The 18,273-nt window shown below is 39.6% G+C and overlaps 1 protein-coding gene across 8 annotated transcripts in view; it reads left to right on the top strand.

The window, feature by feature from the left end:
- Nucleotides 1-18,273, top strand: part of USP54 (ubiquitin specific peptidase 54) — a 94,424-nt gene that overhangs the window by 14,149 nt on the left and 62,002 nt on the right. Inside the window, exon 1 of one of the 8 annotated variants that reach the window (XM_082285794.1) lies at nt 8,341-8,424. The exons of 6 other annotated variants lie outside the window; for them this stretch is intronic. The gene's annotated coding sequence lies outside the window, so the exon portion shown is untranslated. Of the gene's footprint in view, nt 1-8,340; nt 8,425-11,916; nt 12,050-18,273 lie in introns of those variants that run through there. One more of the 8 variants, XM_082285793.1, reaches the window with a different exon arrangement.

Raw genomic sequence — 18,273 nt, forward strand, 5'->3', positions numbered from 1 at the left:
GCCTATAGCAAAAAGCAAATAAGCAAACAAACAAAATCTCCCCCCGAAATCCCACCAGTTGAAGCCTGAATATTTGTCCTTGTAAATTACTTTATCTCATCAGGAAAAATGTGCTAAGGTGTAAATTAGTGATTGACCAGTTTCAATGTAAATTTTCTTTTGTTATATTGTCTGAGATTTCCCTGAGTATATATAGTTAATTCACTAGTGGTTTATACTAACTTGTTTTGCTTCTCAGGGTAATTGGACTAGAAATGCATGTCAGTTAATGCAGTTCAGCTGGTGGTCAGTATCTTGTTAAGTGATGATAAATCAGTGTTTTAGCCTTTTCTTTCTGAGAGGGATAAAGTAGGCATGTTGGCAATGGTACTTTTTCTTCTTTTTTTTTTCTTCAAAAACATTAGTATTTTCACTTTTAATTAGATAAAGTCAGATACTCCCCAAAAGCTAGGTATTCATTTACTACATTAATCTATTAATCTAAATACAAATAGTATTTTTATTCTTTTTCTTCTAGTGTTAAACTTTTTAGATTTTGCTCTGCTTTTTAATAAAGTATTATCATAAAATTATACAATATGTCAGATGAATTTTGGATAATCTAGAGGAACTAATTAATTTGGAAGATATTTTGCATCCTAACTATTTTTATTTGTTACAGTTGTATTACTGTATCTTGCTTCTTTTGGTCTCTGATATTTTTGGGAAGATTAAATTTCAATAAAGGGAAGGGCTAGAAGGCTACACTGTACACGAAAGATAATGAACAGTTTTTCAGTTTTATGTAATCATTGTATAATTCTTGTGAAAAGGAAATAAACTATTTGGGTGCATGATGAATAACCTACAATACACTTAAGAAAACTTAGGTATTAGTTATCTTTAACTCATGTCTTTTAAACTTTTTTCTTCCTGTTCTTTGTTGCTATTTTAGAATAATGTAATCAAACATTTACATCTTAAACTGCCACATACACATGTACTACAAGAAGAGTATTATTATGCTTTTTAATTTTGGGCAAGGACAGCAAGTGACTAACATTTTAAAAGTAATTGTACAGCAATGTAGGAATGTACAGAAGGGTTGCTGGGTTTGTGTGCTACGCTATCAGAGGAAATACGCTGTGAGAGCCAGAGTATCTGCAGGACCATTTGTGTCCGGCTTAATCCTGGTTTTTATCTGCAGTGCTTTGTTTAGTGTACGTGCATGAATTCTGTGAACAAAGTTATGTGTGTGTGTCCCATCCAGTCCAGCTCCATCTGCTCGGCTGGGTGTAGAGACAGATTTCATAATTGACACAGAAGCGACGCTAATATGCTGCAAACGATTTGGTAATTGGTCTCCCCTCGCTGGTGTGATCGTGAAGCCTGGATTGCAGAGCTCTGTTTCTGTTCCTGTCTTAGTGCAGCTCTCCTGTGTTGGCATTGCACTAGAGATGGCCACCCCAGTGGGAAGTACATCTTCCTTCTGGCGGGGCCTTGTCCTGACCTTTCCACAGGGCTGCACAGCCCGGGGTAGCCCTGGAGCGCCGCTGCCTGCTGAACTGCGCTGACCGCAGGGTCCTTCTAGCATCCGTCTATCCACTGCTCTGTAATGGGGGGGTTTTGACAGGCAGCACAGTTTTGTAAGATGGACTAGAAGTAAGAACTATGAAAATATCCTCCAAATATCAGCAGGAGTATAAATGAGCAGCAGTTTGCACAAGGAGGAAATAAAAAGCATACTTCTTAGTATGCAAAATCTACTTGGGTAGGTTATTTATTAGGTTGGCTCCTGATGACATGCATTCTTTGAGTGGTTAAGGAAAAAAACGTGATGGAAGCTATCTCAGTACAACTAGCTACCTTTTGAGATGCTGGAAAACGTGAAAATATAAAGAGGGTGGGGTAAAGAGAGGAAAGGTCTATAATTTCCTGTCTCCTATCTTCCACATTTTGAACAAATTCTTGTAGAAAGTGTAAGCCTCAGGGAGACAACAGGAACATGTGGCACAAGCACAATGAATTTAGGAAGAGTAAATAATCATGCCAGTTTAATTTTCTTCTGTAACATGACAGTAAGGCCAGTGAATTGACAAGAAAAGTGTGACTGTTGGCATTTTTCATGTTAGTGAGTTCTTTGGCAGTGTTTCTTGCTGTAATATTGCAAACAAGGGAAGAAATGTGACCTGAAAGAAACTTGTAGAGTAGGAGCAAGACTTGGTGGATGACTGTGCCTAGTAGGTGGTTACTAATGATTGTCTGTCAAAATGAAATTGTTGTATTGAATGTGGATCCGCCACGGTCTGTTGGGTCTGTGCTCATTCTGCTTCACTTCAATCTTCTTGTTAATGACCTTGATGATAGAGAGTGTGCTTACAAAATTGATTCACTAAAAATGCCCCTAGAACTTGGAGGGAATATATATACGTAGGACACAAGTTTATGAGCACAAAATTATTTTGAGAAAATTAAGAAAATCTTAGGAGATAAATAGCGACAGATTGAAGTTCTGCGCTTAACATAAATCATGAATACACAATTAGACTGTAGGGAGCAAGTAATTAGATGATAATTCTCCAGAATTCCTGATGTAAAAGGGCAAATGTTATATCAGGAGGGATAAAAAGATACAGAACAATCTTTTTTTTTTTTTCTTTATCCACGAGGAAGTCCTCTGTCGAAGTGTTGCATCTCACTAGGGCAAATGCCCTAAGAAAATAGAGCTCACCTGAACAGATGCTGGGAGAAGAGTAATCAAATAATTTGAGGTCTAGAAAATGAGGCCTAATTGGAAGGACTGAACTAATTTGAACTGAGGAGAGGAGCGAGTGTGCAAGTGCCAAAAAGAGAGCTAGAAGGCATAATTTTGTGTGTATGTAGTAGGCAGTTTCAGGAAGGTAGGAAGTTGTTTGGTATAAAGCCCATCCATGAGAGAAAGGGAAAGATGAGTGATCTTAAAATGTTGCAAATAACTTCGATTAGGTCGCAGGTCATGAACAAAGGACCGGTTTCTGAGATAACTGACTGTTCTTTCTCCTAAAGAATTTTATTTAATTGTTTTTTGAACAACATCATTAAGATTGATGAACAGTACATACAGACTTTTCGGAATGTTACTGAGTGAAAAATGAACACTGTACATGGAGACAATTTACCCTGAGACAATATCCACTTGACAAAATTGTTATGCAAACAGTCTCCATTATTGCCAGTCCTTTGAGTTCTAACATCCTCTAACTCAGTAGCCTTCATCTTGTTTTTTGCTGGTATCTCACTACACAAGTAAGAGTTGTACCAACACAAGATTTGCAGCTCTTTTTTCCTTTTCAGAGGCCCTTAACAAGCCTGTCAGTAGTTAACTTTTATTTCTTTCTCTTTTTCATAATGATTTCGGTTGTTTCTCAGCGTTCTGGGTACTGGACATATTATTAGCATATGAAAACAAGGAGTGTACTGTTGGTAATTGTTTTGTTTATAAAATCTTTCCCAGTTTCCATTGTCTATTTCTCCACTGAGAAATGAGTGAAAGGTTCAGTTACCTGAGGGTGTAACATATGTTGTTAGTATACTTCGAGTCTCTATTTTAGTCAGTTAGTATTTTTGTTAGTATACTTCGAGTCTCTTGTCATACCTTAAAATACCTGTCTTTAATCACTGCAGTTGGAAATTACCTTACTTAGCAATTTTAGTTTCTGTTTGCTCAGAGATTTTATGAGTCAAAGCCAACAGCCTGTGTACAGTGTAGCAAGCCAAACCTGAATTTTGCGCCTGAGAATGGGGTTTGTCACAGCTCCAAGTGCTTTTTAATGAGGGCTTTTTGTTTAAGTAAATGTGATGGAAATTCCATCATTTCAGTATTCCTTCTTTCTAATAACTTATTAAGAGCTGCTTCCAATTTACATTTTTGCCTAATATTTCCCTTCCTTTCTCCCATGGGCAGTCTTTAAACACAGGGCAGATGTCTGATATGGAAGCATTAGGGGTCCAGCATCCTGCAGGGAGACACTCTGGAGCTGTTAAGAGGTGGAGGTTTTTGCATATTACAGAAGGGATCAGGGTGACTTGAAAAGATTTGTTTTGGTTATGAGGGGATCATTTGAACTCCTCTCTCTCTCCTCTGCTACTACTATTGCTTCTTCATCCCATAACGAATTTGGGCTAAATGCTGTAGATTCTATTATTTTTCCTACATCGTGTACCTTGCTTTCCTAGATGGATGTTTGTGTTCATATTATCTGCAAGAAAAGTTACTGTTGACATTGATTATTTAAATGTTGATCATTAGCTTTCAAATTTCCAGACAAATCTGTGTGGAAAACTCACAGGTTGCTTTATCAAGCTCTGGTCATATTTAAATGGTACTATTTTTAACCACCAGAGCCAGAAACTCTTGCTTTAAAAGTAGAAAATGTAGAGTTAGCTACATTTGAATCTAGTAGGTGATACAGATACTAGGAATAAATAGGAGGACCCTTACTGTAGTGGAATGCAAAGTAAGACAGTTATTGTCCGAGAGTACTCAGTGATAAAATAATCTCTGAAATATATGCCCCAATACTAAGTGTCAGAGAGAATGCCAATAGCATCTGCCACTGGAACTGGAGGGTAAGACTGCTATGTAGGAGGAATGTGTAATAAAGATATGCCATAGTATAGAAGTTGCAAGATGTTGCAGCCTCATCAACCAGCTCTAATTACTGGGTGTAGGAGGCCAAACCAGCATTTGGTGTGATTCAAATGATGTACTTAAGAAGGCCTGGGGTTTGGGAGTGCTGTGATGCTGAGAGCTGAGCTCACGCCAGCGCCTGAGGTTGGGACACTAGAGCTGCTTTTCCCTTGCATGGTTGGAATGAAACTAACAGCAGCAGACAGCTGCTCATCAATGGATAATTTAATGTTGTGTCTTACCTATTGTTTTTGAAAGCCATGGGTAGATCAGAAAACTCATGGCTTTATGTTTTCTTAGACCTGGAATGTACATGCCTTAAATAATTTAGGTTTCTGGAACTGGAATTCCTTGTTTAGCTGCACTTGCAAATCTACTGAGGAAGCACAAACCTGTCTTTCTTACTGTTTATGCTGCATCATGTTGTACTTTCTATGCTTGACTTAATGAAGATAATTAACTTTGGACCAACAAAAATTACTTTTGCTTTGCTTTATTTGGTAAAGGAAGGATGCTGCTCATTGTGGAATGCTGGATTAGGCTATTGGATGTCATAGTACCTAGTATTTGTCTTTCTCTTTGTAGAATTACATTAAAAAGCATAATAGAAGCTTTATTTATAAGCATAAAGTGTGGTGTTATGAAGACACTGTTAGAAGAATTACAATCCAAACTTGAAATTTAGTGAGATGGATGCAGCCACTTTCACTGTAATGTTGCAATAGAAGTAAATGAGTTAATATTACAGTAGAAACTTAGTAGCTAAGTGCTCCTAAGCGACATCAATTTATTTAGAGGGGTAAAAGTACACTGAATTTATATAGGCTACGGAAACATGGATAAAAATCCAGTGTTCCATACATAAAGTTCAGAAGTGATTTTGTCGTGATTTCACTGTCCAAGACAGAACTGAGCTGTAATTTCACTTAACTAAGTCTTGCTTATTCAACACTGTTAGTGGGATAGCTGTGTTGGATGGTAATATGTGTAAATATGTTGGTTTAATTTAATAGTTCTAGAGGAAGGCAACAGGAAGGCAACACAATAGTCTGGATAAGCAACAGCACTGCAAACATGCTACAGACAATAGTCAATCTGTCAGCTGTGAAGAGCTGACTTCCAGGCTCCAATTGAAGTTGCACAGACGTCTCTCTAGGGGTGGGAGCTCAATGATCAAAAGGGCACCAACAGGATAGATAACAATCAAAAGAGGGATTAATTTTTTTTCATATGACATTTTAAACTGATTAAAATTACTTCTATTTAGGGAAAAGTGTATTTGAGTGTATTTAAATTCCACATTTTTTGTTATCAATAATTAAGATAGTCTGTTCTGAATATACTTTAAAATAAAATCCCACCACGTGTTTGCCATTAAAATTTTAGCAAATGAGGTGCTGAATTGAAACTAGCACTAATGAAATGGCAACCTAGCTTTTGACAGTAAGTGGGGTTTTTAAATTATAGTGTAGATACGACTGTTTTGATTGTTCCACACACTTTCTCAGCTTAAAATGAAAGATAAAAAAGCAAAAAATTTTCATGTTTAAATAATAGCCTAGGAAGCTGAGGGGATGAGATGCCTTAGCTGTAGAAGCGTTAAGCATTTATTTTTTCTTTAAAGTACCTAAATAAAATAAGATTGTGTAACTTCTCTCCACATGCAATCTGAGATTAGTATGAAAGTGAAATTCTATTTTAGAAAATATGCCGTATCACATTCATCATTTTCTGAAAAATAGTCTGCATTACTTAGTATGGTAATCTTAGGCAACTAAGTTCACTAAAGCAGAAACACAGATTTTATAAGTACTCAGGAAAATGAGGGGGGAAAAAGGGGGTCTAAACATGAAGAAAATGTTTTTGGTCATCTGGGTGCCTACAAATGTCACGGGGGGGGAAGCAATAATCTCTATAAGGAAAATGAGAGTTGAATGAAATTGAAGTATCTGATTACATGTATATTTATGGTATCTCCCTTATTAACAAAGCTAGAAGCAAAAGCTTATGTATGAGGTTATAATATGTCATGTTAAAGTACAATTCAGCCTGTTCCCATATGCACAGCAGAATTCTGTTTTTCCTCTTTTCTGAATGCTGCACTTCCAATGGCCAGCACTGTTTTTGATGAGTGCTGGTATAATTGATGGTGGAACCCATGCATAGGAAACAAAGAAAAAGGGAACTTCTGCAGAATCAAATAATTATTTGGAAATAGCTGTAGAAGGTTAAATAAAAGCTTTATGATACCAGTTGAACAATGAGTGACACCGTGCTCTATTATTACTTCATCTTTGATATCTAAAAATAAGAACTATCTGTGCAAGCATGCGTGAGAATTAGGATAGTAAGTATCATTTGTCCATTTTACAGATGAGGAATTGGAGCAGACAGATGAATTCATTTGCATGAAGTTGCCCTGAAAGTTGGAGGACTTGACGATTAATCCTGGTAGTCTGTCTAGACTGATGACTGGTAACAGTAGTAAGAAAATTTAAAAAGTGCCTGCACCTTGAGAATTCCCAGCAACCTCCTCGAGGTTTAGGTGAGGGTGATGTGTTTTCATGTCTGGCTATGTAAGAATAGTATTTTTCTGTATGGATTAGATATAAATAGGATATAAATAGATAGATGTGGCTCGATAGAAATAGGAAGGATGACAGTATAGAAACTGCCATGTTTCTGTTCAAATTTGCTTTTTGAATAGGAACTTTTAGTATTTCTATCTTCCATTTCATTATGCTCTCTTCCCCGTTTCATGTTATTTGCCTGTCTTGAGTTGAAGTGATGCAGATACTGATTTAAAGGTCTCTTGTCCTGCAGCACATTTCCTTAGTAGAGAGGATCACTGAGCAGGGTAAGAGGACAATTGATTTTGATTGGGGAAGAGGATAGTGGTAAGTTTGATTTGTCCCAATTGCATTTTGAGTGTGTTTTGTTTGTTGATGATACACGCTACGCGGTTACCAGTTTTTTGCCATGTTACACTGGTTGGTTTCCTCTGGCAGAAATACAACAGTTCTTGTTCTGTATCTGGTTCTGAACATGATGCTGAGAATGGTCAAGCTGTCCTTTACCAATGGGCAGACTGGCATTGCAGTTTTGGAGTAAAAGAGGAAAGTTGTGGCCTTCAAGTGCTTAAAAACGACAGCTGTTTGGATTCGTGGATGAGAGGTGTGTCAGAGAGGCACATCCTACTATGGCCACGCCACGGCCGCCTCTTAAAAAGAGCTGTGGAAAGAAGGGGAAAGGATTTGAAGTGTGTTGCTAAAATCCACCAGGTGAGTGGTTTGCTTGCCCAAATTATTTACATAATCGGCACCCTGGGATAGCTCTTTCCGGGGAGGAGGGCTGCAGGCGTCCGAGGGCAGGGCGCGGCTGAAGGGTCTCTTGGCAGTGCCAAGAGGTGGCGGAGAGGCGCTGAGAGGCGTCGGGCGGCACAGCGTGCCCTGCGGGCGAAGGTGGGTGTTACCCGAGCGCGGCCGTCGCCGCTGCCGCTCTGCCCCGCGGGGGCTGCGGCCGCAGCGGCCCCTTTAAGGCGCGACCTGCCGGGATCAGGTGCGCGGCCGGAGCGGTGACGTCATGGGGGCGGGGCCGCGGCTCCGGCTCGCGCTGCCCGCGCTGCCCGCGCCGCGGGACGGGGCGGCGGCGGCTGCGCACGTGCGCGGGGCGGCGGAGAGCGCGCGGGGCCGCGCGGGCCGGGGGCGGCTGGAGCCGGGAGCGCCGGGAGCCCGGACACGGCGGGAAGGCGTCTCAATGCGGGGCCGCTGCAGCAGGTGTCGGCTTGTTTGGTGTGGGGCAGCCTGCCGTATAAGCACATGAAGGGTTTTCTCCTTCAGCAGGCTAGACGGGAAAACTGGGCTGCGTGCGGGGTGTTTAATTATTTGTAAACTTAATTGTTAGCTTTTTTTTTTTGTACAGCCATCCATCATGTTGTATGTTTCATTTGTATTTACTTGTTTAAACTGTTGCTTAGATAGTAAGTGAGCACCAGATACTGCCTTAGTTGATTGCGTTTTCCATGGTGATGAATGGTGCTGTGTACCTACTGACCTTGATAGAAAGTGCTCCGCGAAATTTAACTCTTCGTACTTGAGTAAATAAGGCAATTCCAAACGCTTAGGTTTGGAGTAGAGAGGGGATATCAGATGTCTTAGAGTTGCTCTTCCTCCCTTGCCAATGGAAGATTATATGCCACCTGTATGGAAAAGAGACTACACATTTTGCCAGTTAGGTGGGAATGTGTAAGCCCATGTGGAATTTACACTGCCTAAAGATTTGTATGCACAGGAATTGTGTTTGATGGTTCTGATGAAGAAAGGCAAAGGGTTGCTTGTGGCTTTGGTTGGGGCTTTTGGTTTTGTATTTTTTGTTGGTTGGTTGGGATTTTTTTTCTTTTTAGGGTGAGAGGAGACATTGAAACCTTTCTTTGAGCAGTCATTTAATCTTCATGATAAATAGACTTCTGTATTTGCGGTTCCAATTTCTGGCTAATATGTTCACTTTTCACCGGGTAAGTCAAAATTGGCAGAAATAATGAAAAAAATTCCCTGCTCAGGGGAATCATCATGTGAAGATAAGGTTGGTGGGAGGGCCTCTAATTTTCTGGGTAGCAGAAGAATGTGACCAAGTAAAACATGGCTTTAGCAGCTTTGATTCTTCAGACTAGAGAAAAGTCACTTTGGCACTCTTATGCTAAAAATGTAGGCTAAGACTTCCCTTTGAAGCCCTGATTTGGAAATGCCCATCTCTACCACATCTAACGTTTTGCTTTAGATTCCAAAGTAGATTTAGTCTGCTCTAATCTGCAGAGCAGGGTTCTGGAGTAAGTCTTTGTTTAAATAAAAAAAAAAATACTCGTATGTATGTATATGTTAATAGATGTCCTATTTTGGGTTTGAATGCATACGTCTGAATCCATTATTCTGCAGGTTTCTTTTTTTCTATTGCCTTGATAGCATTTCAGTCTAATCAGTATGCAGTAGATGATGTTTTTGCTCTCTAAATTTAGCTGCTGATGTTCATATACTGCTTGGTATTCTATATTGCTCTTTTTAGTGGGCATCCTGCATAGATAGATCAGCCCCAATGGCCTTTGTCCTGGAAAATGCATCATCCCAGTTGACATATTAGCAGTGGGCTTTTTAATGGGATGAAGCATGTTAATCTAGCATGCTTTAAGACCAATGGAGTCTTCAGGTGTACTAATGTGTACTTGTTCTTTGTGTGTGCCTCATGCCTCAGGGAGAGAAACAGAGTGCATGTCACATTATGCTAGTGTTTAGTTACTACTCTTTTTCCATTTTTTTACTCCCATATTTATGCAGAGAGCATGGGTGTTCTGTCAGAAGCAGGTTTGTAGTCCAATGGGATGTTCCAGCGTTAGGACACCAGGCTAAGGTGAGCAGATAGGTAATCCAGGGCATAGTAGGATTAGTCCACAGGGTGAAATCTGGTAAATTACTTTTCTACCTGAAAATCCCTTTAACTTTTAAGTATATTTTTTCATTACAGCACCTATTACTGTGACAGATGTGACTTTCCATAAATTTTTGGCAAGTGGCTTACTGTTTTCCTCTGGGAGTCCTCAGCTATTTCTTACCCTCCTTGTTCATATTTTAGCATCTTAAGCCAGTTTAATTGCCATGGCTGTGAAATAAAAAATACCCATCATAACACGTGATTGTGTATACTGTTGAAAAAGTCACTGAATTGTAAGCATCTCCAACAGCTTTTGTAGGTGTGTGAAGTTTTGAGAAATAATGGCTGTTCTAATGAAATTATTAGGAAATTTTTCAAGGTGAAAAGAAAGCTGACTTAAGAATTGCTGTTACTCCTTCTTTCTAATGGCAGATTTTCATAGAGGACTTAGTTTTATGAATTGCAAATAAAAATTTGTTTTAAAATAACTGATTCCCCCATAGTGATTGGGATGATTCCCAGAATCATGTGTGGCACTGACTTTTGTTTTCAGCTCTTTGGTATTGTGGCATGGATTTAAATGCTCTTGGGAGTTCTATGCTATATGTGCATCCTGGCTGCATGTCAGTCTGCCAAGGTGCAGTCATAGGACAAAAATAAGACAGAACAGAAAATAATTAATGCAGGATGTGAAGCTGTGTAAGGGAAAATTTCAGGAGTCTCATTACTTTTTCTATGGCTTTGTGATCTTGTTTTTTCTGTTAAATTAAGTGATACAAAAGTAAAGTAATGCAGCCAAGCTTACTTTCATTTCGGTTTCACAATGATGCAAGTTAGTTTCCAAAGTGAATCTTACACCTTCAACCTGTCCTCTCCTTTTTTATATCAGATAAGAGGCTGAAAAGCATTGGTTTTATTTGATGCAGGCAGGTGAAACAAACTTGCATAATTTTCTTTCTCAAGGCTTCTTGCAAGCCTTTTGTCAAGGACCACAGAATTGCTAAGATTCAAGGTTTACAGGTTGTGTGCTGTAATTTAGGGTCACAAAATTATGTAAGTTCTTGATGACTGTAGGAAGAGTGGATACAGATTTATCACTCCAGTTATGCTGGTTCTGTGCCATATGTGTGCTTTAGGTAGGAAAAGTTGTTTTTTGATTCCTAACTTAGTTGAACTATAAATTAATTTCCAAATATCCTGAGAGCATATTTAAACCACAGGAAATTCCTTTTTCTACAGGAAAGTGATTTTGTACCGTACCTCTTAAGGCGTGAAACTCTGTGTGTGTGTGTGTGTGTCTTTCCCATCTGCAGAGATGATGGGAGACTTGTCTTTGGCTTTGGACCCAGCATGGCATCACAGTCATTCAAAGAATGTGCTCATGCTTTGACCAAGAAATTTAGTTTAGTGCTTTGTTTGATTAACAGGCATCTATAACCTGGTGTCTTGTAGTCAAGAAGACCTTTTGCCATCTCTTTTTGATAGGATATTTATAAAACATTCTTTTGGCTTTGGTCCACTTACTGAGGTGGAAGTTACAAAAAGCAGGATGGATTAAATGCAGTGCACTGTGTTTGGCAGTCACTGGGAGTAAGTATGCAATAGAATTGCTTTTCTTGTTTTTGTGGTGGCTTTAGGAGGGAGTAGAAACAAGAAGTGCAGTTATTTGTGGTGTTACATCTGTGGTATTGTCATTCTTGCTTGTCTTTGGTAACTTTTAAACCCTGGCTTTTGTAGTCTCCCAGACTTCCCAGTGCTACAGGTAAAACTAGTTTGAATCACTCTTTAGAGTTCCTAGATGTAGAAAGTCAAATTGCTAGCAGGATATGTTCATAGTAATGTGCTTATTAACACTTTGTTTTTTCTCACAGTATTTTTTTTTTGGTTTTTTGTATCATCTGCCAAAAGAAAGACTGGTTTCAATGAGGAGCATGCTGCCTCATAGCACATGTACATAAGAACTAAGACAGCTTTTATCAAGTAAGTGGAAAATATTGAGTGTACATACCAACTTCTTACTCTTAAAGTTATGAATGAGCCAGATTTGTTTGTCAAATATAAGGTTTGGAATGGAATTATGACAATAGTACTCTTGATAGTGAGGACTGGACTTTACCTATGAAGGAATGCTTTCCACTTGGTCGCTCCTCAGCTTGTTTTTAAAAAGCTTGTTTTAGATTTTGTTCAAACAGATGTAATCTAAACTAATTTAACCAGTACTAGCACCCTAAGTCACTCCACACAAAAAATGCTTGTGGGGGCTATGGAGGGAATACCGAGGAACAGATCTGACTTGAAACTGCCCTGGCCTGTCTTTCCACCTGGTGGCTGTTTACCCTGACCAGGTTGTTGTGTTGCCATGTTGAAGGGTTGCACAAGGATGAGAATGAGCATTGGGAGGCTGAAGGAAAGTGGAGGCGTAAAAACTCTGACCTCATGTTAGTCAATGTCTGAGTAGTCTTGAAATGTGTTTCTGATTCTCTTTTGGTAGCTACCAAAACAGCACTATGCTTGGTTTGGTTATTCTTTTATATGAGAAAAGGCAAAAAAAGATTTTTGCTCATCTTGTAATTTACAAGCTACTTGAATAGCTCTGGATTGCCTGCTTTAATAAAAAAGTAACTTGGATGGTAAGAGAAAACAGAACGGATTTTTATTAGTTTTTTTTATATGGGTCCATTTGATTCTAAGGCTATGTTGACGAAGGAAAATCAAGATTTCACTGTGCCTCCCTACTCCCCAGACTTTATTTAAACAGTTGTCTTGCCATGTGGAAAAGGTCAGCTGAGTACAGCTTATGTATTTGCCCAGCATGTTTGAACACGTTGCCCTAAAGTTTGTTAGACTGTTACTAGATTTTTTTTTTAATTGTCATTTTTTCTATCCTCTTGAAAATTGCACTGCTGGTGTGGGAGCTTCTCTTTCTTAGCCCATTCTTCTTCACCCTCCTCAGACCCTAAAAAAGAAGTTATTGATGGTCACTGCTTTCTATCCACAGAATTAACTTTTTGACCTCAAAGGTTTTCAATGAAGAGGGCAAACACCTGTTTTCAGACTTCTTAAAAGTCCAGGGGATGCATTCTCCAAGTTAAAAACTAGTATTCTGGAAGAATGTACTTAAGAGAAAGAAGCTAGAAAAGATTAACCAGGAGGTTTAATTTGCATCAGTTGTTTTGAACTCATCTTTGTTGGAGTGCAGTTTATCTGTGGCTGCTTAAGGACAGGACAGGGCAGTTGGCTGGGTCTTGACTGGGTGCTCCTGCTCTCTCCTTGTTCAGCTCTTGGCTGAAGTGGCTCCTGCAAGTGGCTCACAGCTCAGTGCAGTGCTTGGAAGCAGTGGGAGCATGAGGCTAGGGAAAGTAAACAGACTGACACAGTCTGCTGTTTTCCTCACTTAAATGAAACTGCACTTTCGGTCTGTGTTCCCGATTGCTGCACAGCCGTCTGACTGCAGATGGAGGGGCAGCTTTGTTATCTGCGTGAGAGGATCTAACTTCAGGCCACTGTCAAGAAGTGACCAGGCCTGCTTTTCTGCATTTGAGTGAGAAAGTTAATGAAAAAATGAAATTTCCATTGGTAGAGTTGTTTTTTGCCAACTTGCCACCCTATTATGCGTCATTTTGCAAACTTACCTGTGTTAGCATAAGGGGAGCGGAAGGGGCACATGATGGTGAACAGATCCACCCTGGTAGCAGCTGTCAGATTGGCACAGCTGTATCATAAAACATGTTGTAAGTTACCTGTGCTAGAAATGAGTGCATCTACTAGTACATCTACATGGTGTCTTGACTTTGTTGGCAAAGCTCATAAAGAAGCTGCTGTAACTACTGTTTCTCTGCTCCTGTACCCCACTGTAGCTTGCTGGTCTGTGTTATGCCAGTTACAAGTGCATATTGCAGGACTGCTCTGTATTTGAATAACTGAAATTATAAATTCATACTTTTATTTTCTGGTTATTTTTAACCCAGATTATTTTTATGAGGCAGTTTTTAATGTGGTCCTACACTGGCTGCCACCTGCAGAACAGAGCATCAGATGAGAACAGTAAGAACCGATCTGTGAAAGGTGAGCAGGAACTTTCTGCAACCAGCTTTTTTGTTGGCAGTCCAGAAGCTCCATCTTTACCATGTAGCATTTATTCCTGACGAACTTCTCCATGTAGACAAACTTACAGTATTTAAACTGTGCTAAGTGTGCTGACATTTACAGCTCTGTGAGTGGGAGTGCTGTGGTGGAAAATTATACGAAGGTGAAAGGAAGGGCTAGCATAGCCTTTGCTAGGTAGGAAGCTAAAAGATCTGCAACAGCAGAAGGAAGCCAAAATCATATGACTCTGCAGACATTGGGAAAAGAACTGTTTTCAATCTTAAGAGAATGGTTGTTTCAGCTCTGTCATCTATACTTTGTTTCTTCATTTTTTTTTAACTTATGCTTTTGTCATTTTCCTTGACAATATCTTTTTATCTTGACAGCCATGAAGGTATGCTGTAGGCATGCATGCTTCTAATAGATGGGGTTATTTGCAAATACATTTGCTTCAAATTGCTGATGTTTGAACCAAAGCAGAAAAGCAAGGAAGGCAGAGAGAGAGAGAGATTTCGGGCTTGTCTCTGTTGCTTTCGTTTGCCTGGTTTTCCTGCCTCATTTCTGTCTGAGGTAGCTATGTGGATGGCTGTATAATTGCTAGCATTGCTGTCCCAGTTGCCCTAGGGGCTGCAGTACTTGACCAGAACAGTTTGAGGGTTGCTGTGCTGTCCTAATTTAGATGAGATGTTAGAAGAGTTGAAATGCTTCCTCCCCCCCCCCCCCCCCCCCCTTCCTGTTCTGTGCAGAAATGTGGTAATTGCTCTGAATTCTTTCTTAGTTTAGTGGCAGTGAGTCAGATTCTTAGCTGGTATGTTTGGCAAAGCTCTCTTTTGTGAGTGCAGCAGTGCTGTTGTTCTTCAGCTGGGGACCTGTCCCCCTGCTTCTGTTCAAGGCATGGAGCCCTGCTTGCTGTTTGAACTGTCTGACCCTCATCAGCGCAGAGTGAGCTCTAATTTTCTGTCTAATGCAGAGGGATTTGCTTTAGTAGTAAAACACTTACTTGTCCTCTGCTGCGGTATGATTCTAAAAAGTTTTAATTTTAGGTGTGATGGAAGCAGAACTGATCTTGCTTTCAAGAGAGCATTTAGAAATTTCATGCTTTCTTCATGCACTGAAGTGTTGAAGAACTGGTTATTGTTTAGGCAGGTAACTGATAGTCTCCACTATCCATGTGCTGAGGGACTGTGCAAAATGATGTCAAAGCAGGTGTTTGAAAATGTCCACAATTTGATCAATATTTCTAGTAGTTACTCAAGTGTGTGGTCACCTGAAGCATTTTATCAAAAAGCTGACAGAGAGTTCTAAAATTATGGAAACTGAGGCTGAAGCAAATAGGAATTTGTAAAAATCAGTACTACAGAAGTCTTGATGTTACTGATTTAGATACTCCTGCCCTTTTGTGAGCATTGGTCAGCATCACCTCAGCAAGGAAGTCAGTGGAGTCATGGGAGATGTTTGTGGATTTTGTGTCTGATGAGGAAAGGCAAATGCTTTGTCCTTTGGAAGGAGGAGGACTAAAGGAGTACAGAGACTGGTGTTTTCTCTGCAAGGGTACATACCAACCTTGAGTCATTGAGCTGTGGAAATAATGCCACTTGAACAAATGGATTTGCTAACTCTTGGTAAAATTTTACAGGTATTTGAGAGTAAACATGCAGATCCAAGTAGTAGTGTGAGACGCCTGGAAGGCTTGGTCACTTTTTCTGTATGCTAAAGATGAGGATTGACATATTGCTTTTGCCTGGAAAACGTCTGTGTTGGTGTTGCAAATTGTGTTTTTAAGTGATTTGGTTCCTTGATACAAGCTGTTTGAGGAAGGAGTGCTACGGAGTTAACGTGCTGTTTTAACCACACACAGCTGTGGAGGAGGTTTTGAGCCCAGCATGATTACTGAACATTGGACTGTTTTTTGTTCACAATTATGGCACTGTCAGTGCACTTTAGAAAATTACTTTATTTGAAATTTGCACACACTAAATCTTTTTAAAAAAGCTGTGTAGAAGCATCACGAGGTAAAACTGCTTAGAGTATTGTGCCTTTGCTGTATTTTTTCCTTTCTTGTTCTTCTATTTTTGTCTCTCCAAAAGTCTATCATTATGGAAAGACATAGTTAAAACTTGGCTTAGCCCCTTCTATCCTGCAAGACTAAATTGTTCTTAAGGCAAACCAGTTTAATTGTATTCCAAATGCTTCCTTTTTGCATTGTTTGTTTCTATTAGGTAAATGGTCCCGGTGGGGATAGTATCTTCAACTATGTATGCTCCAAAGCATTATTATATTTCAATCTGATTCTGTTAGAGTTACATTGTGCTGGGGCAGCAAGACAATGGTGTGCATTGGTTTGGGGTTTTTTATTTTGTAACATAACCAAAATTTTCTTTAAAGCTATTTTGGTCTTGGATATACAGTAAGTCTCCCTGTCTCTGCTCTAAACATGACCATGTTAGAAGAACAAATTGATGCTGAATGCAGATGGCACCCGTGTCCTGGAGCTGTACTGTAAGAGTGTCTGGGAATAATCATGTAGTAATGCTACTGCTGAGCTTATGGGAGGTTTTGGGGATAGGAAGCTATTTTTCTGAACAAACTTCTTTTTTCCGTGATTTGTATCGCTGGCTTTGAACCACAGGGGATGGTTCCAGGAATTGTCCTGCAATAATTGTTCTTTGAAAAACTGCTTTTAAGTTTGCATTGCAACTGCAGGGCTGTAAGCTGAGGGACCAAAACTGAAGCCATCTTTTGAGTCCTTTCCATTTTTTTCTGTTAAATGGTGACATGTTGCTCCTGGTTGTCAATTTGTCCTACAAGAAAACAATCCTTGATGTTTAACTGCAGTCTGCAGGAACCTCTCCAGTTCACTTGTCACACTGAGGGGAGCCCTGCCTTGCACAGGCAGGCTGCTGCTGTAAAATGAAGTCCTTGCAGCCCTGTCTCCCACTTCTCTGCCCCCAGGCTGGTCTTTTATAAAAGGGTTTGGAAAACTTTTCCTCCTTCTTGCCTGGCCCTGTGTCCGAGGGGAGTTGTCGGTAAGCAGGGCCGGGCTTCTGGCCTTATCTTTGTTGTCAGAGCTGCCTGCCTGGTAGGTGGCAGTGGGGGCAATGCTTTTCAAATGAGACCTTCCTGTGCTTAGGGAGGCCCTTGTTTTTTTTTGTTTTAACAGCTTCCTATTGTTTGAAACAGCAGGTTATCCCCTCCCATGCTATTCTAGCTCTTTCCTCCTCCCTTAAATAATTTTTCTGTGCAAGTATTACTCAGAGCAGTTAATCTCACAGTGAGTCCTCAGTTTTCCCAACTTGCTCTGATCTCCAGCGTCTGTTGTGATACCAGTGTGAAGTTCACACAATAAATAGAAAGTAGTTTCTGAAGGTAGGTCTTTCTGATTTTTAATTCAGCATCACCACCACTGTGATGTGACTTTTTTGATTGAATTCAAATTGTCATAGGAGTTCTCTCCAACATATGATACTGAAAGATAGAAAATAATGCTTTTCAATGTCTTCTGGCTTTTGTTTGTAAGATACAAAGAAAGAGTATTGCTTCAGTTCATTATTCATATGTTTATCATCATTTTCAGTGTTCCAGTCCTGCTGACTAATGGTGTTTCATATGTTTACATTTTATTTATGATGTTCTACCTCTGTGAAAGGCACTCTCTAAGCCATAAGCTGCCTCTGGTCCACCGTACCATAACTTTTTGTATCTGATAGTATCCATGATAAATTTGAAGATAAAGCCAGTCAGAATCTCTTCTCATCATATCAGTTGTTACAGCTGAAAGGGATGTTGGCAGTTCATTTCCCATCCTACTTTACAGTGTAAAAATTACCTAGTCAGAAGCACTCCAGACTGCTTTTTTGATAAGTTAGTTGTGTTTTTCCTTCCCTCTACTTGTTGAATTCTGTGTAAGAAAGTTGATAATTAAGTGAGGTACTAAACCTATGGAGAACTTTTCTGTTATTTTAATGTGCTGATATATAAAAGTCAACTTGCTTTAGTTGGTTTCCTGGTCCCCTGCTTTCTATCAATGTCTTGTTTCCAAAATTAGTAATAATTTTGTGATTGTTTGGAGTCTGTCACTACTGTTTCATACTTCTCACTCGTTCAGCTTAGCAAAAAGT

This window comes from Coloeus monedula (assembly GCF_965178545.1).
Source record: "Coloeus monedula genome assembly, chromosome: 8".
In the NCBI taxonomy this organism is placed as follows: domain Eukaryota; kingdom Metazoa; phylum Chordata; class Aves; order Passeriformes; family Corvidae; genus Coloeus; species Coloeus monedula.